Source organism: Phalacrocorax aristotelis, chromosome 3, assembly GCF_949628215.1.
Source record: "Phalacrocorax aristotelis chromosome 3, bGulAri2.1, whole genome shotgun sequence".
NCBI lineage: Eukaryota > Metazoa > Chordata > Aves > Suliformes > Phalacrocoracidae > Phalacrocorax > Phalacrocorax aristotelis.
In genome coordinates, this window is record NC_134278.1 from 47,385,997 (window position 1) to 47,402,092 (window position 16,096).

Sequence of the window (16,096 nt, forward strand, 5' to 3'; positions counted from 1 at the left end):
CCTATCGTGCAATTAGCTGGTAAGGATGTTGGCCATTTACTGTGTCACAGCACTGCCTCCTCAGTGACAAGATGACATATGACATCATCAGATGAGTAAATGATAGTCATACACCCCTTCGTATCACCCAGAGGGTGTGAGAGAGTTCAGAAGACTGGAAAGGAATGTGTAGAACAAAAACTCTGCCGGCTTTGTGACATGATTGTTCACTTAATTAAAAACTTGTGAAAACATCTGATATATTTCTTACTTGTTTCTTTGAATTGCTCATGCATAACTGTGACAGATAAACTTCTTCCTTTTTCCAGGAAACTTTCACATTGAAGAGGTGCAACTTATTTGCAGTTCTGACATACTGTAAGTAATTCTCATACCGTTACAGTGTATGTTCTATATTAGACATTGTGCAACATAGAGCAAAGTTTTACATCTGCACTGTGATGTATCCATCTTGTACAATATGTTTTCCGGTCTCTTTATAGTCCAGGCTGTTACAAGACATGATTGTCTATACGGAAAATAAAATAGAATTGACCAAACCATATTATTGTGACCAATATAATCCTTAATAATACTAGATAATGCTCAAGTAGACTCTGTGACTTCTAGGAGGAGTACAAATTATGTCTAAATGATTAGAAACAAAAAAAGAAAACACAGATTCTTTAGGTCTATTTCTTATTCTGCTACTGACTAGGAGGATTTTGAAAAAAATTTAAGAGTGGCTATGAATCTGAAAATCCTGACTAAGAAGAATAACCCAATTGCAGTATTGCATCCTGTCATCTCTAAGACCTGATAAAAAACCAGACTTGTAGGGTGAAGATGGGTAATGAATATTCATCTTGTCACTCTTTAATATAACTCTCTGTGTGTTTCTGTGCATGTGTGTCTGTATAAAATAGATTTGGATATAATAGTCACTGTGTATTAGTATGGAGATCTGGTTTTGTTTCTGAATGTAAAATATGTTAAACTGACTCTCACAAGTATTAAAAAACCAGTCATTTCAAATTTATGCCATGTATGAGAAGGTTATGAATTTGCTAACTTAAGAATCTTATAGTTTCACTGGCTTGTTAGAATTTGCTATATGTAATATAAAACATTAAGAATTACATTTGCTTGAAACTACAATGAGAACTTGAACTTACACCACAAATTATTCTCCTGGATGTAAAAGGCAGAAAGGACCATTATGATTACTTTTCTGATCTGTGTCACATAACCACAGAATACCATCAGTGCTTGTCCCATAACTAGTTTATAAATAGAAGTATATATGCGAAAAAAAAGACGTTGGTCTTCATTCAAGCTTGCTGATTCCACCCTATGCATAGACTACATTCAGAGTTAGGGAATATGTTATCATGAAGAATACAGCTAAGTCAAACATATGTTGTGACTGCACAGAGATAGACAAGATGTATGTCAAATACAAGCAAGAAAACAGCTAGTATAGTGGAACTATTCATATTCTTCAATCTGGTCTTCTTACTTCATCTTCAGTCCATCCCTGCAACTGACTCCACCACCTCTCAGCAAGACAGAAGGATGGCAGCTGTCAGTAGATTTATGGTTTGAGATAATTTTTCCAGATGGTGCACAGTAAGTTGGACAAAAATTCTTACAGTACAGCTGAATGACTGAATTGGAGAACCTCACAGACATGCTGAGGTGGCTCCAAAGGAGCAAGTTCCAGAACTGGCACAGTCAGAGTGATAATCATGATAAATTAGCTGTATATGGGTTTGGCTACCTCTTCTTCTAGAACTGATTATGTCATGGTATTACCATTCAGGACAAAGAACCCCCCACAGAAATACGAAAAATGCAGGAAGTCAGAAGATACAAGAGAGTATCAAATTTTTCTTTGATACTTTTGAATTTTAGTCTATGATTATTACATTTTTATGACTCTGGTTTTGTACTTTAAAGGCATGCTCTCTGTTTCTAGTTTGTTTGTTTGCTTGTTTAGCTCTGAAAAAAATAATTTGGAATAGCAGACTTTCAACAATACTGAAATTAACTTCAGTATTTTCTCTTTCTTTCTCATGGATAATTTGAATTTGTTATTTCTTTGTTGTCTGAAGTAAGTTAGATAGATTTGCATGAATACACATGCCCTTTCTGTTTGGGAAACTTACCATTTTATTTGCCTGAGAAAACCTAGTATCTTCAGTCTGAGGTGCATACATGTGTGTTTTAAAGTAGCAAGAGGCAAAAAAAATGCCTGCATTCTTCACCTCTTGTCATTTTAAAGACACTGTGCTGAATATTTGAATTGCTCAGGAGGCACCATTGCATGCAGAAATAGCTGGCAGTGAAGACAAAATATGCAAGGGAAAAATGAGACAAAACAACTATTCTGCTTCCCTGAGCAGACCAAGGATGGAAACAGTAGGCAGGCAGAATATTTGAGAGGGATGATAATTCAGAAATCTGGAAATTGCTTTAGTTAATAGATTGCCAAAGTTCTGTATAGAAACGTTTTCCGAAGTAAGTTTCATGGAATGAGGGGAATACAGATTCCAGATATTCTTAGTGATGTGATCCTTCTGGCTGCTGAGGATCTGTGTTGGCAATGTGACAGGAAACTAATCAAGTTCATTTGCATTTTGAAAGCTATTTAGATTTTGAAGAGTAAGCAAATTGTGGTGATGAGCTATATTGTGGAAAAAATTTTGACTAATTCTACTCACAGGTATTTTCCCAGACATCATTCTCTGGAAGTACTGACTGATGGTTAATTTTGTATGGCTCAGTTCACCTGGAAAGAAGATTGCCTTTCTTCCCCATCTCATTTCTTCAGATCTTTTAAAGCTGTACTTTTTCAAGTTGATATGTTTTTTAATAGTTGAGAATGTTGTTCTTGCCTGAAAAAAGAACCCAAAAAACCAAAACAAAACCCAAAACCCAGAGAACTCCAAAAAACCAAAGACCTTTTATTAATGAATTCAATGTACAAGCTGAAGTATACATGTATGAAATATACATTTTACTACGTAGCTGTTCCACTTTTAAACAATAAACAACTGTACTTTCATTTTTTACTCAGCCCAACTTTCGCGTTTGACTTTTGCATAATTTCTCAATTGTTCAAATGCTCCTTCAGTTATCACCAAATGCTAATAGACAACAAATATATCATTCCTTGACAATGATGATGGCTTTTATTTCATCACACTGTTGATCACACTTCCAGCAGTTGCAATACTGAGAGTTAAATGGTAAAAAGCCAGTTACAAGAACAAAAAAATGTCTGTGGTAATCCTGAAGTCAAAATCACATATTAGTCAATGATAATTTGATATAAGAAAATCCACAATAACTTCCTTTAGGCATATTTTCTACAGTAATGATCTTTAACTAGTCCGAGTCTTAAAAATTAGAAAAAAAGTCCAAAATTCCTTCAACTCTCCATGTTTTCTATCAACATTTCCAGTATGACAGTAAAAATCATTATATTAAATGTTATGAAATATATAGTGAGAGTTAATTCTTGCTCCTCCAAAAAATCATAACTGAAATTATGTGTCTGAAAAAGAACCCAAATATATATAACTCATTATTGATAAGACATGGGTAATTCACCCAAATTTACAAAATATTACAGGTAAACTTTAGTAAAGATATGGATTAAGCCCATCTCTGTGTGCCTCCGTCTATTTCCTTACCAGATTATAAATTGTAGCTAGTACCTTTGAAATTATCTATGTCTATTCCAAGATGTTGAAAATATGTTTTTGCCATGTTCGTAAGTGAGATACAATATATTTTTCATAGCAATTTTTTGTTGCAGAGGAATAATAAATAAATTCTGAACCTTTTATGACAGCACATATCAAAGGTACAGCTAATAAAATAATTTTTTTTGTTGTGTTAACCAGGATCTAAGGACAAAATGAAGTAGATAAACAAAACTATTTTTAGATCACAAAATCAAAGAATGATTGAGGTTGGAAGACACCTCTGGAGGTCGTGTTGTCCAACACCCCTGGTCAATCAGGGTCACCTAGAGTCAGTTACCCAGCACCATGTCCAGACACGTTCTGAATAGCTCCAAGGCTAGAGACTCCAGAAAATCTCTGGGCAACCTGTGCCCGTGCTCATTCACCCTCACTGTAAAAAAGTGTTTCCTGGTGTTCAGACAGAACCTCCTGTGTTTCAGTTTTGCCTGTTGCCTCTTGTCCTGTCACTGAGCACCCCTGGGAAGAGTCTGGCTCTATCTTCTTTGCGCCCTCCCTTCAGGTATTTATAGGCATTGATAAGATCCCGCCCTGAGCCATCTCTTCTCTAGGCTGAACAGTCCCAGCTCTCTTGGCCTTTCCTCATAGGAGAGATGCTCCAGTCCCTTCATCATCTTCACAGCCCTTTGCTGGAGTCTCTGCACTATGCCCATACCTTGTACTAAAGAACCAAGTACTGAACAGAGAACTCCAGATGTGGCCTCACCAGTGCTGAGCAGAAGGGAAGGTTCCTCTCTCTCAACCTGCTGTCAGCTGATCCATCTGCATCCAGCTGATGCAGCCCAGGGTACCTTTGTCCTTCTTTGCTGCCAGGGCATATTGCTGGCTGTTCAACTTGGTGTCCATCAGGATCCCCAGATCTTTTCTGCAAAGCTGCTTTCCGGTCAGTCAGACCTCAGAATATACTGGCATATGAGGTTGTTCTTCCCCAGGTGTAGGACTTTGCACTTCCCTTTGTTGAACTTGAGGAAGCTTCTGCTGTCCCACTGGGCATATAGTATTAGATCAAGTACATAGATCAAGACAAGCTATGAAATTAGAAAAGGGACTTTCATTCTCAGAAGCTTGTCAGATGTTTTCAACTATTCCACAAATAAACTAATAGTATCTAAACCCAGGTGGTTTTCCAGATGCCTTGTTAACTATTTTAATGCCAAAACCATTCTAACACTTCCTTGCTAAAAACTTCGTTTTAACCTTTTCTATATTTCAGTTATTTTTCTCCCTTAAGCCAAGGTTATAGGATTTTTAACTGTCGTTTCAGCTGCTCTTTCCATGCCATCTCCTTCTCAGTATGACCCTGCAGAGAACAGCTTTTGACTTGGACAAGCAGTGTTTGAACGTATGGCTGCTTAAATAATACATGTCTTGCAATTTAGTTCAAAGACACAAGCCTTATCTCACTTGGAATTTTCTGCTGAATTTTGATCCTAAACTCAAATGTGTAATTCCAGCATTTTATTGCTAGCATTTCAGCACTTCCTGTCAGAATAAATGTATCTAATGGAGCAAGCCATGTAGAAAATAACTTCTAGCATTTTTTTTTATTACTGAAACAAATATAAATCATTCCAGTGCTCAGCCCCAAGCAGAGATGTTATCTGCCTTTAAAAATAGCTACTTCAAAGAAGTTCAGAACATATTTGCATAAACCGGTTGTCAGATTGTTTGTGTTTAGTTCAAGGAGATGAAAATTAGTTGTAAAATGCCACATGGGGAATTTGTTCATATGGTGTCCACAGGGATGAACAACTTCATAACTTGGATTTTACATAGAATGGTTCAAAGGACAAATTTTAAAATAATATTTCTCCTCCCATTAGGGTTAAGTACATAGGCACATCTCAATAGAGTATAAATTGCTTTTGTTTGCTTAAATTCTGCTAATAACACTTCTCCAGAAGGGGTGCATATTTAGTGTAATTAGATAGTTAGTTCCTGTGGTGGTAAATGGAACATGTAGCAGAGGAAAAGGCTGTGTTTCACAGTGTTGAATTAGAGACATGTATCAGTTATGTATCCACTGTGATTCACTGAAAATGAAAATAATTCTTTCCTCTCCTTTTTTCAATCTTATCAGAAAAGAAAAAAAGGGGTGGAGTGGGGTGTCACTGCTGGGAGACCTATACTCACCATGTGAATATTACATATGTCTCTGAGGATGGTGAACAAACAAACTATAAGGTTTGTTGAATAGCAAAGTTAAGTACATCAAACTGAAAGAAGACACCAGAAAGTGAGGTCTGCTTACAAAGGTTTTCTATAGGGGAGCCATATCCATCACAGTTGAAGTGATGACATACGGACAGTACTAGAGCACTGCAATTTTCTGGGTTATAATTAGGAAGAGGTTGTTGAAACGAGAGCCTGTTTGAGGAAGGACTAAGTATTCTAATCTGACAATCACTGAATTAAAAAATAATCTTTCCTGATTTTTGGGTTTACTCTGTTCCATATTTGAATCGGTGAAGCTTAGTATTTCTCTAAATCATTCTTACAAAGTAAGACTACATGTGTGATTTACATAGTAGGCTACTCCTATTAAAATAAGCAAGGTCAGGACATTCTCAGGCATCTGAATCTAGTTGTCTAAGTTGTCAAATTGCCTTTATTGGTAAACATTTAGAGTGGTCACAAGCACAGTGCAAGACATTCGATGGACAATAAACAGTTTCAATGAAGATGTCCTGTCTAAGAGGGTAGAGATTAATATATGGATAAGTCCATGGCATTCCATGCCAGTTGTCCTTAATATTGGAAAGCAGACCTAGGCCCATTTAATTTATTAGTATATATCTAAGGACAGAGGGTCAGAAACATGAATCAGTCATACGTACCACAGGTTTGCCTTGACCTTTTAATCTCATCTGTTGTCAAGGGAGAAGCCAACCACTGGTTTATAGCCAAAATCTATTCGTCAGATGATACAAAACCAAGCTGCAGTGAGGAACGAACTGAAAACCAGCCCAACATGACATAAAAGAAAGAAAGCGAAATGAAGACATATCATTTTGCACCATTGTACCATGTTTTTTATATTAATTGAAATTCACTTATTAAAAAAACTGGGTATTTAATTTGATGTTGCAGTTGGAAAATATTTTCTTTGGTAATACATATCCATGTAGAACTCTCAGGGTTTTTTGTTTGTTTGCTCTGGGTTTCTATTCCTGGGTAAATAAAGATGGAAGAATTAGAAAGTCATTTATACTTTGGACAGCCAGTTGCTGTACACAGATTTCCAAAACACTTCGATGAACAGTGTACTGTTGAAGTTATTGGCTTAGAGGATTTCAAATCTTACTAAATTTGTTTCAGCTTTTTTCCTATCTTTTCCCAAAACTCTCCTTCTTCCTTTCCTACAACTTCTTTCTCTTGTTTCTCAGTCTGGCAGATTATCTTTGAACAAGATAAGATTTGATATATTGTAAAAGTTTATTTAGGAGGCTTTATTCCCTTTCTTTATGTGAACCTCAAACCAGTTTACTCACAGTCTGGCAGATGCTCAGTCTTTATTTCTTGCCAAGCCATTGCTGCCAAATATTTTGTGTTCTGTATCATTTTATTGAAGGAAAAGAAAGGGAAAGGAAGGGATGCAGAAATTTATTTTAGGTGAGAAACATAAAACTCCAGATAGTTCTTTGCTGATGCCTATAAAAATCAGAGAAGTCTAGAATGGCTATTTACCTAAAATATTATATTACATAGGATGGACCATATGTTTGTCACTGTTCTGGTGTCTCACAGGCTACAATTTGCTCTAAGACACCAAACAGATATCATGTGCTTCCAGGAATAAATTAAAATTACTCTATAAAATGTTTATGCTGCAGCTTACAAAAGAGAGTATCATACATTTTATTGTTGAACAGAACATTGCTGCAAGAACTCAGAGAAAAAATGCATGTGAATAAGTATACATTCCTTCAAACTTGCCAGTACTCCGGAATGTCATTATCCTGCTCTACTCAGCGCTTGTCAGGCCACACCTGGAGCACTGTGTACGGTTCTGGTCCCCGCTATACAAAAAGGATGTGGACAGGCTGAAAGGGGTCCAGAGAAGGGCCACCAAGATGATCAAAGGCCTGGGAAGCTGCCATATGAAGATAGGCTGGGAGAACTGGGCTTGTTCAGCCTTGAGAAAAGGAGGCTCAGAGGGGGTCTCATCACCGTGTACCAGTACTTAAGGGGTAGCTACAAAGAAGGTGGAGACTCCCTTTTTACACAGAGTCACATGGAGAGGACAAGGGGGAATGGACACAAGTTGCTCTTGGGAAGATTCCATTTGGACACCATATGGAAATTTTTCACAGTGCGGACAGTCAACCATTGGAATAATCTCCCCAGTGAAGTGGTTGGCTCGGCCACGTTGGAGACCTTCAAGAGTCGTCTGGACAGGGTGCTGGGCCACCTTGTCTAGCCTGTGCTCTTCCTAGAAAGGTTGGACTAGATGATCCCTGAGGTCCCCTTCCAACCTGTGATTCTGCGATTCTGTGGTTCTGTGATTCTGTGTAATGTGTAAACTTTTTTCCACAAACTAAATGGAAATATTTCATGTTCTTTTATGAAGATAATAGGTACAAATTAGAAATTTGGCCTCTTAACAGATACAGCATTACAGTCTTAACTGATGAACTGAGTCTACTCAAGCTTTAGTCAAATTTTTGAAACAGTTTTGTAAATTGTGTAGAACATGATGTGCATCAGAATGTCTGTTCACATAACAAAGTTCTCGTCATGAACAAGATGACAAAATTCAGCTTTATTAAACAGAATGTGCAAGTCTGCCAACATCCGGTTGAATCTTGACTTCGAAGCTGTCCATGATGCCCTACAGTGATAAATGAATACTTGTGTGTTAAACTGGAAGTGCAGAAAACTGCATAGTTTAAAACAAAATTAATAGATAAGGATAGCCTTAAAATTGTCCTTTGTATAAGATCTATAGCTTAGAGCTGCAGTAATAAGCCTCCATCTTTACACCTCAGCAAGGTGTGCTACCCAAGACCATGAAAGCCTCCCATGTGATGTGCTAATGCCTTTTCTTGAAGACAGAACCATTTCTGCACCATTGTGAAGAGAGTCCTTTGGACTAGATGCATTTTGTCAGCTGTCATACCCAAAGTCATAGGGTTGCTTGCATATTGATATGAAGGAAGGGCCAAAGGTGAAGCTTGAGTGTTGAGTTTATTGGCTCTGATAAGACTGGGCAAGGCAGGAGTGCTGGGGCATGACTGGTCATTACTTTTGAGTCCCAGTTATTTGTCATGGGATACAAACTTCTCCTAATGACTTCAGTGGTTACAGTGTTTCCTTAAAAGCATGTCAATAATTGTTTCTTGGCTCAGTGGCAGTACTGAGAATTGATATATAAATCATAATTCCTGATTTAACTAAGCATTTCGTTTAGTCTGAAATGTTTCATCCAAGACTACATCTGGATCACTATGTCTTGTTCTGGGGTCCTGAGTACAAGTAAGACACAGACGTAATGAACAAGCTCACCCAAAGGCCAAATAAGGGCTTAAAAATCTGTCATACAAATAAAGGCTGAGAGAGCTGGGATTGTTCAGCCTGGAGAAGAAAAGGCTCAGGCACATCTGAGCAATGTATATAAGTACCTGACGCAGGAGAGTAAAGAAGATGGAGCCAGGCTTTTCTAAGTGATCTTTGGTGAATGAACAAGAGTCACTGGCCACAAACAGAAATATAAGAAAATTCTGTTTAAAAGTAAGAGAATTCTTTTTTGCTGTTAGGATAGCCAAAGACTGAAAACATTTGTCCAGAGAGGTTGTAGAGTCTCCATGCTTGGCTTGGAGATATTAAAAATCCAACTGGGCAATGCCCTAGGCAACCTTCTGTAGTTGACCTTGCTTGCGCAGGGCATTGGACTAGTTGATCTCCAGAGGTCCTCAGTGATACTGTGATTATAGAATCACAGTATTGTGTGCAGAGTTTTATTTTTTAGTAAAATAGAATAAGAAATATCAAACTAAGTACTAGCTTTGAACATTGCGCTTCAGGCAAACTAAGAATGACCATATATAATCATCATCTATAGAATGTCTTCCCTTTAAGGTCCTAAGAGCAGAAGAATCTGGATTCCATTCCTTATCTATGAAAAATTAAAGGACCAACTAATTTCCTTTAATTGCTCAGTTTCACATGGTGATTCGATGATTTAGATGCGTGATGCTCAGAGATCTTAGCTGAAAACCATTTTTTAAAAAGTTTAAAAGTGTGTCACTTTGCTAAATGATACTGTCTTTCTGAAATTTATATTTGATTTAGTCAAACAATGCAGTTTCATTCATCTTCTCTTCTGAAAGACATCTGCAGTTACTGAGGTTCTGTGTTGTGTAAGTTTTCACATAATCATGTGTGAAACGGTTCAAAGACCAAGTTCTGCACAGTATCTCTTGATTCCAAAAATAAGTCTAACTCCTGAAATTATTTAAAAAAATTAAATAAAAAGATAATTCAAGAGAGTGTATGGGGCTTCAATTCATATCACTTTAAATGTTTAAAATATATCTGTCTCCCATGCCAGTGGAGTAAAAGGAGAAGGCATTTCTAAGGTATCCATGTGTAAGGTTTTAAATATTTACTCTAAAATAACATTAGTCACAGCCTGAAACTGGCACTTCCTCTCCTGTGGTCATAAAAGCAGCTTAGGTTTTCTTGCTTAGTGGTAGGCATGTAGAAATTAATATTTGGTCAGATGAACTTGACCTGCAGTTTTCAAACTGAGAATAGTTGTCATTACAAAAAACTAATAAACTGAAAAGAGCTTGCTCATTTTGAGGAACTGGCATAGAGCCTTCTAATTATTATTTTATTTTCAATTCGCTTGGCTAGTCTAGTATGTAATATTTGAATGTGTAGATGGACAGGAAGAGTCTATAAATCAGAACATCATTATTTTCTGTCTTAGGAATCTCTGGAGAAATCCCTAGTACATTGTGTGATTGCTGAATATGTTCTTTGGAAGCTGAGTTTCAGTACTGGTGCTTAGGGACTAAAGGAAGTTTTATTTTAAATGTATAAGATAGATATGCAAAAAAATACCATTATTAAATAATTATTTTAAAAAATAATTTAAAAAGCATTTTATGGCTGTGAAGTCATCCTAAACAAATCTGTCACTGCACCAATGTGCCAACCACGAAATATAATCTTTAATTTATTTCAATGTGAAATTAATTATAAGTGATGTTCATTTGATGGGAATGGATATTGATTTGGTACATTCAGCAAACACTGAAAATCTGTGATGAACCAGGGAGTCTTGACATCACCTGCTCTGATAAGGACAGAGGATTTTGACAGCTTTAAGTCAGTTTTATTTAAACAAACTATTGAAAGGGGAGCTAGCTCTACAGAGGAACACTTAAATAGATTCAGAAAACATCCTAATCCCAGATTCAAGGAAGGGTGGAACTGGCTGCCAAGGGGAGGAGGAGGAACTTGGCTTTTATTTTTTTGAAAGAACATTAACCCATTAGACTTTCCTCTAGAGAAAAAAGGCTCATAAATTCAGATATCTTCAATTTTTGTAGAAACAAGAAATCATTTTCTAGGAGATGGACTAGTAATTTAATCAAGAGTATGAGAAAAGGCAGAAAAAGTAAATATTCATTTAACACAGATTGCCAAGAACTGAATTAATTGAAGAACCATGAGATGTGCAAAATAAAAGGTTGTTTGGTGTTTCTTTTGTAAATTTCTTTTTGAAGACATGAGAAGAGTTGGAATTGCAATCACTTTGTACGCTACTCCCCCCCACCCCAATCATATTTTTGTTGATCATATTGCTTAATAGGTACTGAATCAGCCATGATCTGGTAACGTGTGAGCAAACAGTATGCATTCCATTATAAAATAAAAAGTAATGTCGCACAGTTATGAATAGAGGATATAGGACATATGGGATATACATAATAGTGCATTCTATTTTCAGAAGTAAATTTTGAAAAAGTTGTGACAGATAATCAGGTTAACATCAATGTCCAGTGCAATGCTATAGCAGGAAAATATCATTTATTCCTTCTACCTATTTCTTCCTTCTACATATAAATGGAAATATTTAATAGGAGTATAAAAAGTTATAATACTAGCATAGTCTGATTTACTGGAATCCTATATATAAATCAGATGCTGACACTGCAAGGAGGATATTGAAACAGTGAAAGAGGTTTCAGAAAAGAGTAGTGAAAGTGATTAAAGTCTTGGGCACTGTGCCTTAAAAGAAACTGCGTCAAAAACCAGTTTGATTGCTGAGTAAGTTGTCACCAGAAGGATTTGATCACATTACTTAAGCACCTGTGTAGGTATGGAAATCCGAGTAAACTGCAGTTGACTATGAATGTAAACGTATATATTGTTTCTACTGTATCAACGTCTTAAATGTCATGTACTAAACAAAAGAAGAATACTAAACTTCCTTTTTTCTGGATGAGGTAGTAATTTAAAAAAATAATAAATTACAGATTAGATATTTCTAAAGAGAACAAGAGAACAACTTTGACAGTGTTGAAAATTTTTTCCCAGAAACATTCCTGAGAACTTGATTTTCAGCTGAGGTATTTATTCAGCCATTTAAAAACTGAAAGCAAGAGAAAAGAGAAGTTATTCATCCTGACAAGTTGAATCTCAAAATTAGAGATCATAATTTTTCATCTGGGAAAAGTAACCTAAATAAAGAACCAAGAAAACCCAGAACACAGGAAAGAAATCCTGGAAAGATTTTGAGGTACCTCTTAAAAATTGAGTCAGATGCAATAAGAAAAATGAGGAAGAGATTTCTCTGAAAGTGCTATTTACGTTGCTGAGGTATATACATATCCTTTAATTTATAGAAATTCATCTAAGTTGGAGCTTCAGCTTTGCTTTTGCAGTACAACTTTCCTAGCTTGATACATTCAAAATTTGAACAGAAGGTCCCAAAGAAGTGATCATGGTTGCCCATGCAATTAGGGAGATTCGCAGTGATTCTCTGGTCACAGAGGTTTTTCCCAGGGAGTGCTCCAGGCGAGACGCTGTGCCAGTGGAGCTAGAGATGGCTGTTGGACACAAACCTGTCACCACAACAGCTTAGGAAGCAAGTGTGAAAATGCAATCACAGAACATTGTGTTTGAAAAGTAATGCTCAACAAGGCAGGTAGTACAAAGATTAGGGAATGACTTTGTCCCTGATTGTGAAGAAAACAGTCTGGCTTGTACATAAAATAAAAGCTATAACAGTTTTCAAAGGCTGGAAATTAAAGATAGCCATATAGGGCTACTGATAATATGTGCTAGAAAGGGTGACAAGTAATCATTGAAAGAATTCTCAATAGTTACAGAATATTCTTGATGACTCTCAACTTTACCCAGGGAGTTGTGTTTCTCTAAAAATTAAGCTTTTTAAAACTCTAGCCATTAGAGTGAAGCAAAGTGCAAGAAATCTTATCGCCTTTTATTATATAGTAGGCCAGATCACATAATCACAATGATCCCTTTTGTTTTTAAGTGAAAACCATAAACCCTTGGCTACTCTTCTGCTTTTTCTGTGCTGATACTGTAGCCCATCAGGAGGCAAATCACTCAAGCTGCCTAGTTCAATTTGTGAAAATGTTGAAAGAGAGCCTAGATAACTGACGTTTGAACTTTTAAGTGAAAACGTGGCTCATCCATCTTGTCAAGGAAGAGTATTCTCAGAACAATATTTGGACAACAATTTTGAACATTTGAGCTCCTGGTCATTGATAAGTACTGGCCTATGTTGTTCATTATTGTTTCATTTACTTTCATAAATAATTATTCTACCACTGCAACTGGAGTGAAGCCTGTACTTTGTCCTCCTTGTACCAATGCTTAGATGCTACAAATCTGCCAATGCTAGAATGCTTATATATGTTGTAGGTGCTTTTGTGAAGAAAAAAAATCTTTTGCATTTGAAGTACATTATAATAATGATTTGATAGTGACCTCTAGCACTGGTGGAATGACCTCTGAGTATTGCTTGCCTTTTTAAATTATTATTACTTACAAAGATTTAAAAACGTAAATTGTTGCCAATCCAGCAAATTTAGCTATACAGTCTGTTTGGTTTTAATGCTCACACTCCCCAAATACAACTAAGTTATTTTTATAATATGTAACTTCTTGTAAGAGTACAATAGTGTAAGCATGAGCCTCTCATAAGCTTTTGACACCAAAAATGTAAATAGATTGCTCAGTATAATCCCATAGTATTTCCATCTGCCTTATTTTCCTTATTACAGCCTAGCACATGGTCAGCCTCAGCCAGTGGTCTTAATGTTGTTTTCATGGGGATAGTCGATACCTGCATCCCTGAGTGTGGGAGCAGTTCTGTTTTGTAGCTTTTCTGCAATACCACTGATATCAGAAGCAAGGATTCACTCAGAATATTATTTCATGCATTGAAAAAGAATAAAAAGAATAAATACTCCTTAGCTTTCTTTGTATTTTAGTTATCATGTATGAAGCAGAAATTAATTCCAGGATGACTTATGGACTGTGTTACTTAGTGTTGTGGGTTAACCCCAGTCAGCAGCTCAGCCCCATACAGCCACTTGCTCACTCCCCTTCAATGGGATGAGGAAGAGAATCAGAAGGTAAAAGTGAGGACACTTGTGGGTTGAGATAAAGACAGTTTAATAAGGCAAGTACAAGCAGCATGCACGAGCAAAACAAAAGAATTCATTCACTCCTTCCCATCAACAGGCAGGTGTTCAGCCATCTCCAGGAAAGCAGGGCTCCATCATGCGTAATGGTTACTTGGGCAGACAAACGCCATGATTATGAATATCCCCTGCCTTCCTTCTTTATTACTGAGCATATATTTTGAGATATCCCTTTGGTCAGGTGGGGTCAGCTGACCCAGCTGTGTCGTGTGTCCCCCCCAAATTTCTTGTTCAGCAATAGCTAAAATATAGCTATGTTAACAATACAGTTTTGGTAATGAAACTATAAAATAACACCATACAAGGTACTATGAAGAGAATTAACTCTGTCCCAGCCAAAATGAGCACACTTAGCATGCCAGAATCATCAGAACATGCTTTGTTTCAACTCTGTCAGTATACTGCTAGGTTTTTATTTCCTTATGACTATGGTTACAGAACTAAATCTCTAGAAGAACTTAAAAATATGACAAAATAAGTGTTGGAGGATGGTTTGGTTCAAGGATGTATAGGAGCCTCTGGTGAACTAGCTTGGGTGCTGTTCTGGCTATCACATTGTTTCCTTCCGCTCTGCAGTAAAACAGTATTGTGTTGCTCCTCTAATTTAGGGTAAAGTACCAATACTATTTTAATTGAATTTGCAGTTGAGAACAGTTGACGAAGGCAAAGGCCTTCAAACAGTAACAGAGCTATGCTACCAGCTCTTTTTCCTTCTGCTTCCTCATGCTTACAAATTTTGGTCTTAATACCATTTATTTTTGCTAGTGTTGTCAAAAAAGGTTTCATTAATTTGCATCAACTAAAGATTCCCCTTTGAGACTCCTCTTTGAAATTAATAGGATTTGATTGCTCACACTTCTACATGCAAGTTAATATGATCCAACAGGCATTGCTGCTGCACATAAACAAACAGTGTGAAATTATAATTACAGCTAGTAAGTAGAGCAAGAGAAGCAAATTCATCTAATTTTCATGCAAGCTTTATGTCTACTTTTTTTTTTTTTCTTTTAATTTCATTTAAAACACACATTTCTTTCTGCTCTGGCAGTACTAGCAAGCATGAGGGAGTAGTAACTATAACTGAATATGGTTCAGAATACATCAATGTTCCATACATTAATGTGTTGTAGAGACAATTCTAAACAAATTCTAATAAAATTGGACGTTACTTAACCTATCCTGGTCCTTATACCTAAGCTGATTTATTGGTACACAATACCACAGAGTAGTAGTAGGGAAAAGTTCTGCAGTTTTAAACCATTAATTCTTAATTTATTTCATCAAATTCAGTACAGATAACAAAATTTTGGTTTTGGTGAGTATGGTAGACAGTATTTGTGTGTTATTCAGTTATGCTCCTCCTTGGGTGAGGCTAAATAGCAGCAATGAATAATCTGTATTTGCCTTGCTGCTGTTGCATACGAGGTCAGGCAGAGCCATTTAGGAGACAAGACTGCATTTGAGGAATGAACATCCTCAGCTGGGGGATATTTTGCTGATTGCAGTGGGGCAGGCACTTCTTCAGTCTAGGAAAATAAGTTGTCAGAGTAGTGAAGACTGCGGGTGGAGTTGGTGGGCTTTGCTGAAATGAACTCCTAACAGACATAGCAGGCCTTGGAAATTATGGAAAGAAAGAAACCTTTCCTAAGGCTCAAGAAG